A 14,399-nucleotide genomic window follows, 5' to 3' on the forward strand; every position below is an offset into this window, starting at 1 on the left:
CTAGGTTATTTCTTCCCAGAAGGCTGAGACAAGTTAGCTCTAAAGCTCACTAAGCACCAAACTCAAATTTTCACATATCCTCTTGTTTTAAAAATAGTCCAAACCCGCGGATTTTTTAGTAGCTTAGGACGCGCCAGCTTTGCATACTCCACAAAACTCCACCCGACGTCTGCTGACCACTGGTAAAGTGGAGCCTTGTGGTTATAAGACCCCAGGCTATTTCTGCCCATCAGAACAATCTAACCCAGAGAGACCTCACCATGATGTGGAGCGCCATGGCCAAGACATATAAGCTCCATCTCCAGCATCCGCCAGGAGCTCCCTTGCCTTCCACCCCTTCTAAATGGCAGCGCCCCCCCACCCCAGTGCAAGTCTCCAGGCAGACTCATGCTGCCAAGGATTTGCCTTCTCCTGCACCCCTGTCAGAGCACTGCCCAATAAAGACTGTTGCATGTTACTGCCTCTTGTAATCATGTCTTTGTCCTTGATCAGTCCCCAGAGCCTTTGAGCCCCCTATACTCTATCCATTACCCTGTTTTATTTTCTTCATACACTTATCACTCTCTGAAATTATCTTTTTAATTTTTTTCACTTGCTTTTCTTTTCTCTCCCTCACTAGAATATAACGTCCATCTTATCAGTCAGTATGCCTACAAAAAAGATATTTGTCCACACTAGCAATCCAAGAAATCTCAAAGTAAAATGAGATGTCGTTTTCCATCCAAAGTGGTAAACTTCTAAAAGTGTGACAATAACACGTATTACAAGAGTATGGGAAGAAAAGGAGTACACTCGTACCCTGCTAGTGGAGAAGTAAACTGACACAACTTGGAGTGTAATTCAAAACTTCAAATACACATAGCCTATTGATATCTACCCCAGAGTAGCATCTCCACATTTGCACAAGGAGGGATGTGTAAAAACAAGTAAATTGATGGGGTGCAGTGGCTCACGCCTGTAATCCCAGCAATTTGTGAGGCCAAGGTGGGCAAATCATCTGAGGTCAGGAGTTCGAGACCAGCCTGGTCAACATGGTGGAATCCTGTCTCTACTAAAACTACCAAAATTAGCCGTTTGTGGTGGTGCATGCCTATAACCCCGGCTACTTGGGAGGCTGAGGCACAAGAATTGCTTGAACCTGGGAAGCAGAGGCTGCAGGAAGCCAAGATCGCACCACTGCACTCCAGCCTGGGTAACAGAGTGAAACTCCATCTCAAAAACAAAACAACAACAACAAAAAACAAGTAAATGAAAGATGACTTGCATCACCAGGAAGGTAGAGTAGTTGTGCTTTCCCCTACTCTTCCTGTAAGAACAAATAAAAATCCCTGGGCATTACAGACAAAACAAACATGAAAAGACTCTGAAAAATAGAGAGTAGAAGGCAGACTGGGTAGGGATCTCAGGACCCAAGGAACAACACAGTGTTGAGTTCCCTGGGTTTTCTTTTAGCCTCATATATCTCAGACTTGGAGCTGAATAAACCAGCAATCAAGAAAAGCCAATGGGTACAAACAACAAAAGGTCCAACAAATACAAAGAAATGATAACTGCTTGAGGTGATGGATACTCCAATTACCCCAATCATTACACATTGTATGCCTGTATCAAAGTATCACATGCATCCCATAAATACATACAACTGTTATGTACCCATAATAATTAAGAAGAATAAATCCTTTAAAGATACAAAGTACAAAGAAAAGTCAGAAAAAAAGACTTGTTTTCCTCCCTCTCTACAGAAAAGAATTCTAGCATGTATGTATATAAAATAAAGATTCCACTGTGAAGTTAAAAAAAAAAAAAAAGAAAAAAGAAAGGTCCAACGAAAGACTGTTCTCTGGCCAAAGGACTAGGAAATGTGCAACCTGGAAAGACAGAACGCTATTAGACAATAACTGCTCCACTCCAGAAAATCTCCAGTTCTACTCTCACCCACACCAGCAAAGGCCAAGTAAGTAGCCTAAATCTCCATTCTCACAGGTCTATAACAAGGTGCCCACACCCTCCAGGTGGAGTCAAAGGAGGCCAGGCAGGTAATAAGTGCCTCACCTATGGTGTCAGTGGAGACCATATGGGAAGCACTAATGAGGAACTCCTACCCCTCCCAACCAGGGAGGCATAAATGAGGACCTAGTGAGGAGCTGAAACTCCCATACCCACCCAGCAGTCAATGAAGAGTATCCCCCACTTTGGATGTCAAGGAGACCAGGTGAGGAACCTATGACTTTCACTCCATCTAGCACTAACATGACCAGTAAGCACCCTTCTTCCTTTACCAGAGCAGTTTCAAGAAGCTTACTAAAATAGAAGATTTAAATAAGAAGCAGAGGCTGGGTGTGGTGGCTTAAGCCTGTAATCCTGGCACTTTGGAGGCCAAGGTGTGCAGATCACTTGAGGTCAGGCGTTTGAGACCAGCTTGGTCAACGTGGTGAAATCCCATCTCTACTAAAAATACAAAAAGTAGCTGGGCATTGGAGGCTGAGGCAGGAGAATCACTTGAACCCAGGAGGTGGAAGTTGCAGTGAGCCAAGATTGTGCTACTGCATTCTAGAATGGACAACAGATTAAGACTCTGTCTTATAAATAAATAAAGTAAATAAGATGCAAAGTCTTACAACATAATACCCAAAATGTCCACTTTCAATCAAATCACTTGTTATACCATGAACCAGAAAGATCTGAAACTGAATGAGAAAAGAGAGTCAATAGTTGTCAACACTAATACCATACAGTTGTTAGAATTATCTGAAAGAATTTTAAAGCAACTGTCATAAAAATGCTTCAACAAGCAATCATAATCATGCTTGAAGCAAATGAAAAAACAGAAAGTTGAGCAAAGAAATAGAAAGCCTCGGCAAAGAGATAGAAAACTATAAAGGAGAATCTGATGGAAGTTTTAGAATTAAAAAATACAATAACTGGGCCAGGCATGGTGGCTCAAGCCTGTAATCCCAGCACTTTGGGAGGCCGAGGCGGGAGGATCCCCTGAGGACAGGAATTCGAAGCTAGCCTGACCAACATGGTGAAAGCCCGTCTCTTTTAAAAATTCAAAAATTAGTCGGGTGTGGTTGTGGGCACCTGTGGTCTCAGCTACTTGGGAGGCTGAGGCAGGAGAATGATGTGAACCCAGGAGGCAGAGCTTGCAGTGAGCCGAGATTGCACCACTGCACTCCAGCCGGGGTGACAGAGTGAGACTCCATCTCTAAAAAAAAAATACAAAAATTAGTCGGGTGTGGTTGTGGGCACCTGTGGTCTCAGCTACTTGGGAGGCTGAGGCAGGAGAATGATGTGAACCCAGGAGGCAGAGCTTGCAGTGAGCCGAGATTGCACCACTGCACTCCAGCCGGGGTGACAGAGTGAGACTCCATCTCTAAAAATAAATAAATAAATAAATATTAACTGAAATTAAAACCCAATGAATGGGCTCAACAGTAGAATGGAGAATACAGAGGAAAGAATCTGAGAACTTGAAAATAGAACAATAGTAATTACCCAATCTGAACAATAGAGTGAAAACAGACAGAAAACTAACTAATGAAGCCTCAGGAACATATGAGGCTGTAACAAAAATCTAACATCCATGTCATTAAGAGGAGAAAAGGGGTGTGGTTTAAAAAATATTCAAAGAAATAATAGCTGAAACCTTCCCAAATTTGGCAAGAGAAATAAACCTACGGGTTCATGATCCCAAACATGACATACACAAAGAAATTCATACCAACATACATCATAGACAAATTTCTAAAAACTAAAGACAAAGAAAAAACGTCTTGAAAGCAGATAGAGAGAGATGGTACTTTACCTATAGAGGAAAAATATTTGAATGACAGCAAATTTCTCATCAGAATCCATGAGTGACAGAAGAAAGTAGCAGAGCAGCTTTCAAGCTCTGAAAGAAAAGAACTATAGTAACTGAAAATATTCTCCAGGAATGAAGAAAAAAACCAAGACATTTGGAAGAAGGAAAATTAAGAGTAATTGTCACCAACACAACTACCCTAAAAGAATGACTAAAGGAAGTTCTCTAAACAGAAATAAAAGAAATCTTGGGACATCAAAAAGGAAGAACATGGAAAACAAAAATATGAGGAAATACAATATATTTTTCTTCTCCTCTTGAATTTCCTAAGTTATGTTTGCTGGTCAAAACAAAAATTATAACACTATCTGATGTGGTTCTAAATGTATGCAAAGAAAATATTTAAGAAAATTGTGTTACAAATGGGAGAGGGTAAAGGGACATTAGATCCTTCATGAACTGGTAAAATGACAATACCAGAAGACTGTAACAAGTTATATACAAGTATACATAATGTAAAACCTGGAGCAACCACTAAAAGAGCTACACAAGAAGATAAATTCAAAAATACTGTGAGTAAATGGGTAAATCAAAATGGAATTTTAAGGAATATTCAAGTAACCCTCAAGAAGGAAGGAAAAAGAAAATAAGTATGCCAAAAAAATCTAGTAAACAAAACTAAAAAGTTAGATTTAAGCCATATTATATTAATAATTACATTAAATTGCCTACACCAATTAAAAGATAATGGTGAAAGTGGGAGAGTGAACTACAAAACATGACCCAACTATATTCTGTCTACAAGAAAGTCACTTCAAATATAATGACATAGGCAGGTTGAAATAAAAAGTGTAGAAAAAATATATCATGCCAACACTAACAATAAAAAGTAGAAGTGGTGATATTGATATCAGATAAGGTGACTTCAGAACAAAGAAAATTACCAGAGACAGAGAAGCACATCATATAGTGATAACAGGTTCAATCTCCCAAGAAAACACAGCAATTTTAAATGTGTATGTGCTGAAACATAATACAACTGCAAAATACATAAGGCAAAAACTAATAGAATTGAAAAGAAAAAAATCCACAATTATATTTGGAGATTTTAACACACCCTCTGAAAAATAGACAGAAAAACTAGACAGAAAACCAGCATGGATACTGAAGAACTTAACACCACAAACAAACAGGGTCCAGTTGACATTTATAGAACACTCTACCCAACAACAGCAGAATACACATTCTTTTCAGTTGCCCACAGAACATTTAGTAAGGTAGACCGCATCCTGGGCCATTTAAAACAAAACAAAACAAAACAAACAACATCAAAAAAACCTTAACAAATTTAAAATAGTTAAAATCCCACAGAGTATGTTTTTCAAACACAGTGGAATAAAACCAAACATCAATAACAGAAAGATAATAGAAAAATCTTCAAACACTTAAAAATTAAATGACACATTTCTATTGCTGGATCAAAGAGGTAAACTTTGTCATAAAAGAATATATATATGAGATATTTTTTAAAAATACACTGAGCTGAATAAAAATGGAAGCACAGCATATCAAAAGTTGGGGCATAACTAAAAGGGGGTCATGGGAGAGACCTGTTGGGAGGTAATTGAATTATGGGGGTAGTTACCCTCATGCTGTTCTTGAGCTACTGAGTGAGTTCTCATGAGATCTGATGGTTTTGTAAGGGGATTTCCCCTGACTTTGCTCACACTTCTCTTTCCCGATGCTATGAAGAAGGACAACTTTGCTTCCCTTTCTGCCATGATTGTAAGTTTCCTGAGGCATCCCCATCCATGCCGAACTGAGTCAATTAAACCTCTTTTCTTTCAAAATCACTACATCTCAGGTATATCTTTATTAGCAGCATGAGAACAGACTAATACAGTAAATTGGTACTGCAGAGAGTCAGGTGCTGCTGTAAGGACGCCTGAAAATGTGGAAGCAACTTTGGAACTGGATAACAGGCAGAGGCTGAACAGTTTGGAGAACTCAGGAAAAAAAAAGAAAATGTGGGAAAGTTTTGAACTTCCTAGACACTTGGAGGGCTCAGAAGACAGGAAGATACGGGAAAGTTTGGAACTTCCTAGGAACTTGTTGAATGGCTTTGACCAAAATGGTGATGGTGATATGGACAATGAAATCCAGGCTGAGGTGGTCTCAGATGGAGATGAGAAACTTGTTGGGAACTAGAGCAAAGGTGACTTGTTATGCTTTAGCAAACAGGCTGGTGAAATTTTGCCCCTGCCCTAGACATCTATGGAAATTTGAACTTGAGAGCAATGATTTAGGGTATCTGGTGAAAGAAATTTCTAAGCAGCAAAGCATTCAAGAGGAAGCAGAGCATAAAAGTTTGGAAGCGGCCAGGCGCGGTGGCTCAAGCCTGTAATCCCAGCACTTTGGGAGGCCGAGACGGGCAGATCACGAGGTCAGGAGATCGAGACTATCCTGGCTAACATGGTGAAACCCCGTCTCTACTAAAAAATACAAAAAAAACTAGCTGGGCGAGGTGGCGGGCGCCTGTAGTCCCAGCTACTCGGGAGGCTGAGCAGGAGAATGGCGTGAACCCGGGAGGCGGAGCTTGCAATGAGCTGAGATCCTGCCACTGCACTCCAGCCCCGGTGACAGAGCGAGACTCCGTCTCAAAAAAAATAAAAAAATAAAAAAGGTTGGAAGCTTTGCATCCTGATGGGAGAAATTTAAGCTGGCTGCAGAAATTTGCATAAATAATGAGGAGCCCAATGTTAATCACTAAGACAATGGGGAAAATGTCTCCAGGGCATGTCAGAGACCTTTGCAGCAGCCCGTCCCATCACAGGCTTGGAGGCATAGGAGGAAAAAATTGTCTCATGGGCCAGGGGCCAGGCCCCTCACTACTGTATGCAGCCTCAGACCATGGTACTCTGCATCCCAGCTGCTCCAGCTGTGGCTAAAAGGGGCCAAGGTACAGCTCAGGCTATCACTTCAGAGGGTGCAAGCCCCAAGTCTTGGCAGCTTCCACGTGGTGTTGAGCCTGCGAGGGCACAGCAGTCAAGAACTGAGGTTTGGGAACCTCCACTTAGATTTCAGAGGATGTATGGAAATTGCTGGATGTCCAGGCAGAAGTTTGCTGCAGGGGTGGAGCCCTCATGGAGAACCTCTGTTAGGGCAGTACAAAAGTGAAATGTGGGGTGCGAGCCCCCCCAGAGTCCCCACTGGGACACTGCCTATTGGATCTGTGAGAAGAGGGCCACCATCCTCCAGAACCCAGAATGGTAGATCCACTAACAGCTTGCACCATGCACCTGGAAAAGCCACAGACACTGAATGCCAGACCATGAAAGCAGCTGGAAAGGGGGCTGTATCCTGCAAAGCCACAGAGCTGAGCTGCCCAAGGCCATGGGAGCCCACCTCTTGCATCAGCGTGACCTGGATGCGAGAGACATGGAGTCAAAGGAGATTATTTTGGAGCTTTAAGGTTTAATGACTGCCCTATTGGATTTTCGACTTGCATGGGCCCTGTAACTCATTTGTTTTGGCCAATTTCTCCCATTTGGAGCACGTGTTTTTGCCCAATGCCTGTACCCCCATTGTATGTAGGAAGTAACTAACTTGCTTACTTGCTTTCATTTTTACAGGCTTGTAGGTGGAAGAGACTTCCCTTAGCTTAGATGAGACTTTGGACTTGGACCTTTTTTTTTCTTTGAGAAGGAGTCTTGCTCTTTCACAAGACTGGAGTACAGTGGTGAAATCTCGGCTCACTATGACCTCCGCCTCCTGGGTTCAAGCAGTTCTCCTACCTCAGCCTCCCAATTAGCTGGGACTACAGGCGTATGCCACCATGCCCAGCTAATTTTTGCATTTTTAGTAGAGACGAGGTTTGACATGTTGGCCAGGATGTTCTTGGTCTCTTGACCTCATGATCCACCTGCCTTGGCCTCCCAAAGTGCTGGGATTACAGGCATGAGCCACTGCGCCCAGCCTGGACTTAAACTTTTAAGTTAATGTGGAATGAGTTAACACTTTGGGGGACTGTTGGAAGGGCATGATTGTGTTTTGAAATGTGAGGACATGAGATTTTGGAGGGGCCAGGGATGGAATAATATGGTTTGGTTGTGTCCCCACCCAAATCTCATCTTGAATTGTAGTTCCCATAATCCCTACATATCATGGAAGGGACCTGTCAGGAGGTAATTCAATCAGGAGGTGTTTACCCTCATGCTGTTCTCATAATCGTGAGTGAGTTCTCATGAGATCTGATGGTTCTGTAAGGGGCCTTCCCCACTTTGCTTGCATTTCTCCTTCCTGCTGCCATGAAAAAGGAGGTGTTGGCTTCCCCTTCTGCCATAATTGTAAGTATCCTAAGGTCTCCCCTACCATACTGAACTGGGAGTCAATTAAACTTCTTTCCTTTATAAATTACCCAATCTCAGGTATGTCTTTTTTAGCAGCATGAGAGCAGACTAATACACAGTGGTAAGAGAGAAATTTACAGCACAAAATGCATCCATTAGAAAGAAAGGAGAGTATCAAAGGAGTAATTGAAGTTTCCACCTCAAGGACAGAAAAATGGTAGCAAGATAAACCCAAAACAAGCAGACAAAAGGAAATAATAAAAATAACAAAAATCAACGAAGTTAAAAACAATGAAATAATAAAGAAAAATAAAAAAACTTATTCTTGGAAAGATCAATAAAACTGACAAATCTCAGGCAAGGCTAACAAAGGGAAAAAAAAGAGAGGACACAAATTACTAATATCAAGAATGAAACCAGGGAGATCTCTACAGACCCTGTAGACATCAGAAGGATAATAAGGAACTGCTACAACAACTCCACACACATAAATTTGACAACTTAGTAAAATGGATCGATTTTTTGAAAAGCACAAACTACTCTCATATCACCAAATAAGAAATCCATTATTTGGATAGCCCTATTAAAAACATTGAATTCATAATTTTAAACCTTCCAAAAAAGAAATCTTCACACCCAGATGGCCTCAATGGAGTTCTACCAAACATTTAAAGAAGTAACACCAATTCTGCACAATCTCTTCCAGAAAATAGAAAAGGAGGAAATGCTTCTCAGTTTATTTTATGAAGCTAGTATTACCCTGAAAGAGAAATCAAAGATAAATATAGTATCAAAAAAAGAAAAGTTCTAGAACTACACACTAATATCCCTTATGAATATCGACACAAAAATTCTTAACAGAATATTAACCAAATAGAATTTGAAATACATAAAAATATTATACACCATGATCAAATACTGTTTCAACATTTGAAAATCAATAAATACAACCTGCTGTATGAACAAACTAAAGAAGATAAATTACTTGGTATATCAATTGATGTAAAAAAAGTATTTGACAAAATTTAACATCCACATATGATCAAAACTCTCAGAAAAATAGGAATGGAGAAGAACTTCCTCAATTTGATCAAGACATCTACACAAAAATCTATAATTAACATTAAACCTAATAGTGAACAGCTATTGAGATGGGTGCACTGGCTCACTCTTGTATTCTCAGCACTTTGAGAGGCTGAGGCAGGAGGATCACTTGAGGTCAGGAGTTCAAGACCAGCCTGACCAACATGGTGAAACCTCCTCTCTGCTAAAAATACAAAAATTAGCCAGGCACAGTGGCAAGCACCAGTAATCCCAGCTACTTGGGAGGCTGAGGTAGGAGAATCACTTGAGCCTGGGAGGCGGAAGTTGCAGTGAGCCAAGATTGCACCACTGCACTCCAGCCTTGTTGATAGAATAAGACTCTGTCTAAAAAAAAAAGAAAAGAAAAAAAAAAACCTATTGTATGTTTTCCTCCTAAGATCAGGAGCAAGGCAAGGATGTCTGATCTTATCACTCTTATTCAACATAGTGTTGGAAATTCTAGTTTCAGTGCAATAAAGAAGGAAAAGAAAATAAAAAGCCTACAGACCAGAAAGGAATAAATAAAACTATCAGTATTTATAGATGATATGCCTGTATATGTAGAAATTTCCAAGGAATCTAAAAAAACAAAAACAATAAACAAGATTTTTTTCCTGATCTTAGGGGGAAAACATATAATGGTTTTTCACTGTTAGGTTTAATATTATAGATTTTGTGTCAATGTTTTGATCAAGTTGAAGAAGTTCTTCTCCATTCCTATTTTTCTGAGAGTTTTAATAAGTTAATTTAGCAAGATTACAAGACAAGATAAACATATAAAAATCAATTGTATTTCCATATACTAGCAATGCACACCTTGATGCTGAAATTTAAAATACATTACCATTCAATATCACTCGAAAAGAGAGAAATTTTTAAGTATAAATCAAAAAAACACATGTACAGGACTTGCATGCTGAAAACCATAAAATGCTGATGAAAGAAATTAAAGAAGATCTAAGTAAATGGAAAGACATACTGTGTTCATTTGAAGACTTGACATAGTAATTATAGTCAATTATCCCCAAAACTGGTACTCAGGTTTAACACAATTATTATCAAAATCCAAGCAATGAGTTTTGTAAATATAGGCAAGATTATTCCAAAATTTATATGGAAGGGTAAAGGAATTAGAATAGCTAATGCATTTCTTAAAAACAAGAGTAAAGTAAGAGGAATTAGTCTACCTGAATTAGAAACCTATTATGTAGCTGCATGAATCAAGACCTTGTGATATTGGTGGAGGGCCAGACAATAGGACAATGGAGCAGAGTGGAGAACCCAGAAATAGACTCACATAAATACATCCAACTGATTTTTTACAAAGGTGCAAGAACAATTCAATACATTTCAACAAATGGTGCTGAAGCAATTAGACATCCATATACCCAAAAAGAGAACCTTGACCTAAACCTCACATCTTATCAAAACATAATTCAAAATGGACACAGACATAAATGCACAAAAAAGCCCCACAAACCTATAAATCCCTTTGGAAAAAAAATGAGAGAAAACTGTCAGGGTCTGGAGCTAGGCAAAGGGTTCTCCGGCTTCTTGACATCAAAACTCCAATTCATAAAAGAAAAAAATGCCAAATTGGACCTCATTAAAACTTTAAAACTTTTTCTCTGTGGAAGACCCTGTTAATAGAATGAAAGGACAAGCTACAGACTAGGAGAAAATATATTGCAAACCATGTACCCAACAAAGGACTAGTATCTAGAAAAAATAATTTTGTTTAAAATTAATTAAATATTTAATATTTATATATGTATATATCAGAACTTCTCAAATTCACAATACTAAGTAAGAGAAGCCAGACTCAGAAAGGTTTCATACTACATGATTCCATTTATATAATTTTCTGGAAAAAGCAAAACTCTATGTAAGGTTAGAAAACAGATCAGCATTGCTGGGAGTGGGGTTAACTAAGAGGCATAAGTCAGTGTTTGTGTATGAGGAGGAGGTGTTGGAGTTGTTTTATACATCGATGTAGTGGTAATGGTTACCTGACTGTATGCATTTGTCAAATTTCATGGAACTGTATACCTTAAAAGAGTACATTTTATTCTACATAAATTTTGTATCAATAAACCTAACCTAAGCAAAACCTCTTGGAGCTTAACAGTAAGATAATGAACAATTCAATTAGAAAATAGTCAAAAGACATTGTAGCCCATTCTCACACTGCTATCATGAAATACCTGAGACTGGGTAATTTATAAAGAAAAGAAGTTTAATTGGGTCACAGTTCTGCAGACTGCACAGGAAGCATGACAGCTTCTGGGGAGTCCTCAGGAAACTTTCAATCATGGCCAAAGTGAAGGGAAGCAGGCACATCTTACATGACTGGAGCAGGAAGAAGAGAGAGAGGGGAGAGATGCTGCACACTTAAGCAACCAGATCTCATGAGAACACTGTCACTAGCAGGATGGTGCTAAACTATCAGAAACTGCCCCCATGATCCAATCACCTCCCACCAGACCCCACCTTTAGCATTGGGGATTACAATTCAATATGAGATTTGGGTGGGGACATAGATACAAGCCATATCATTTTGCCCCTGGCCCCTCCCAAATCTCAAGTCTTTCTCACATTCCAAAATACAATTATGCCTTTCTAACAGTCCCTCAAAGTCTTAACTCATTCCAGCACTAACTAAAAATTCCAAAGTCCAAAGTCTCACCTGAGACAAGGCTAATCCCTTCCACCTATCAGTCTGTAAAATCAAAAACAAGTTAGTTACTCCCAAGATACAGTGAGGTTACAGGCGTTGGGTAAATACCCTCACTCCAAAAAGGAGAAAGCAGCCAAAAGAAAGAGGATACAGGCCCCATGCAAGTCTGAAACCCAGCAGGGCAGTCATTAAATCTTAAAGCTCCAAAATAACCTCCTTTGAATCCATGTCTCACATGTAGGGCATACTGGTGTGAAGGTGGGCTCCCAAGACCTTAGGCATCTCTGCTTCCATGGCTCTACAGAGCTCAGCCCCCATGGCTGCTCTCAAGGGCTGGTATTGAGTGCCTGTGGCTTTTCCAGGTACACAGTACAAGCTGTCAGTAGATGTACTATTCTGGGCTTTTGAGGACAATGACCCTCTTCTCACAGCTCCACTAGATAGTGCCTCAGTGAGCAGTCTGTGGGGGTTCCAACCCCACATTTTCCCTCTGTACTGCCCTTGTAGAGGTTCTCCATGAGGGCTCTGCCCCTGCAGCAGGCTTCTTCCTGGATATCTAGGCTTTTCCATACATCCTCTGAAATCTAGGAGGAGGCTCCCAAGCCTCAACTCTTGCACTCTGTGCACTGGAGGCTTAACACCACATGGAAGCCACTAAGGCTTATAGCTTGCACCCTCTGAAGCAGCAGCCCAAGCTGTACCTGGGGCCCTTTTAGCCACAGCTGGAGATGGAGTGGCTGAGATGTAGGGAGCAGTGTCCTGTGGCTGCACAGGTCCTGGTCCGGGCCCACAAAACCATTCTTTCCTCCTAGGCCTCTGGGCCTGTGATGGGAGGGACTGCCTCAAAGGTCTCCGAAATGCCTTGAAGGCCTTTTCCCATTGTCTCAGCTATAAGCATCTGGCTCCTCTTTACTTATGCAAATTTCTGCAGCCTGCTTAAATTCTTCCCCTGAAAATGGCCTTTTCTTTTCTTTTTAACTTTTTTGAGACAGAGTCTCACTGCAATGCCCAGGCTGTAGTGCAATGGTGCTATTTCAGCTCACTGCAACTTCCGCCTCCCTGGTTCAAGTGATTCTCCTGCCTCAGCCTCCCGAATAGCTGGGATTACAGGCACACATCATCATGTCTGGCTAGTTTTTGTATTTTTAGTAGAGACAGGGTTTCACCACATTGGCCAGGCTGGTCTCGAACTCCTGACCTCAGGTGATCTGTCCTTCTCAGCCTCCCAAAGTGCTGGGATTGCAGGTATGAGCCACTGTGCTAGGTTGGCTTTTTCTTTTCTATCACATGGCCAGGCTGCAAATTTTCTAAACTTTTATGCTCTGTTTCTCTTTTAAATATAAGTTCCAGTTTCAGGTCATTTCTTTGCTCACACACGTGATCATATGCTGTTAGAAGTAGCCAGGCTGCTTAGAAATTTCTTCCACCAGGTACCCTAAATCATCACTCTCAAGTTCAAACTTCCACAGCTTCCTAGAACAGGGACATAATGCCACCTGATTATTTGCTAACACCTAACAAAAGTGACCTTTACTCTAGTTCCCAATAAGCTCCTCATTTCCATCTGATATCTCCTCAGCCTAGCCTTCATTGTCCATACTGTTATCAACATTTCGGTCACAACAATTTAACAAGTCTCTAGGAAGTTCCAAACTTTCCCTCATCTTCCTGTCTTCTTCTGAGCCTTTCACACTCTTCCAACCTCTGCCTGGTACCCAATTCCAAAGGTGCTTCCACATTTTCAGGATTTTCAGATTTGTACCAGTACCCCACTCCTGCTACCAATTTTCTGTATTAGTCTATTCTCATGCTGCTCTAAAGAAATACCTGAGACTGGGTAATTTATAAAGAAAAGAGACTTAATTGGGTCATGATTCTACAGGCGGTACAGGAAGCATGACAACTTCTGGGGAGGCCTCAGGAAACTTTCAACCATGGAGGAAGATGAAGAGGAAGCAGGCACATCTTACATAGCTGGAGCAGGAGGAAGAGTGAGAGGGGAGAGGTGCTGTACACTTTTAAACAACTGGATCTCATGAGAACTCCATCACGAGATAGCACTAGAGAGATGATGCTAAAGCATTAGAAACAGCCCCCGTGACCTAATCACCTCCTTCCAGTCCCCACCTTTAACACTGGGGACTGTAATTCAACATGAGATTTGGGTAGGGCCATATATCCAAACCATATCAGGCATGAAGAGACATTTCAGCAAAGAGGGTACACAGATGACAAATAAACACATGAAACAATGTTCAGCATCATTAGCCATCTAAGAAATGCAAATTAAAAGCATAATGAGATATTACTATATACCTATCTGAATGGCTAAAATTAAAAATGCTAACAATATGAAATGCTGATGAGAGTGCAGAGAAACTGGATAAATCTTATATTGCTGGCAGAGTTGTAAAATGATACTACCACTCTGTAAATCAGTTTGACAATTTCTAAAACTAAACACACAACAACTATATGATCCAGGAAT

This window comes from Colobus angolensis, unplaced genomic scaffold (genome assembly GCF_000951035.1).
Source record: "Colobus angolensis palliatus isolate OR3802 unplaced genomic scaffold, Cang.pa_1.0 Scaffold254, whole genome shotgun sequence".
In the NCBI taxonomy this organism is placed as follows: domain Eukaryota; kingdom Metazoa; phylum Chordata; class Mammalia; order Primates; family Cercopithecidae; genus Colobus; species Colobus angolensis.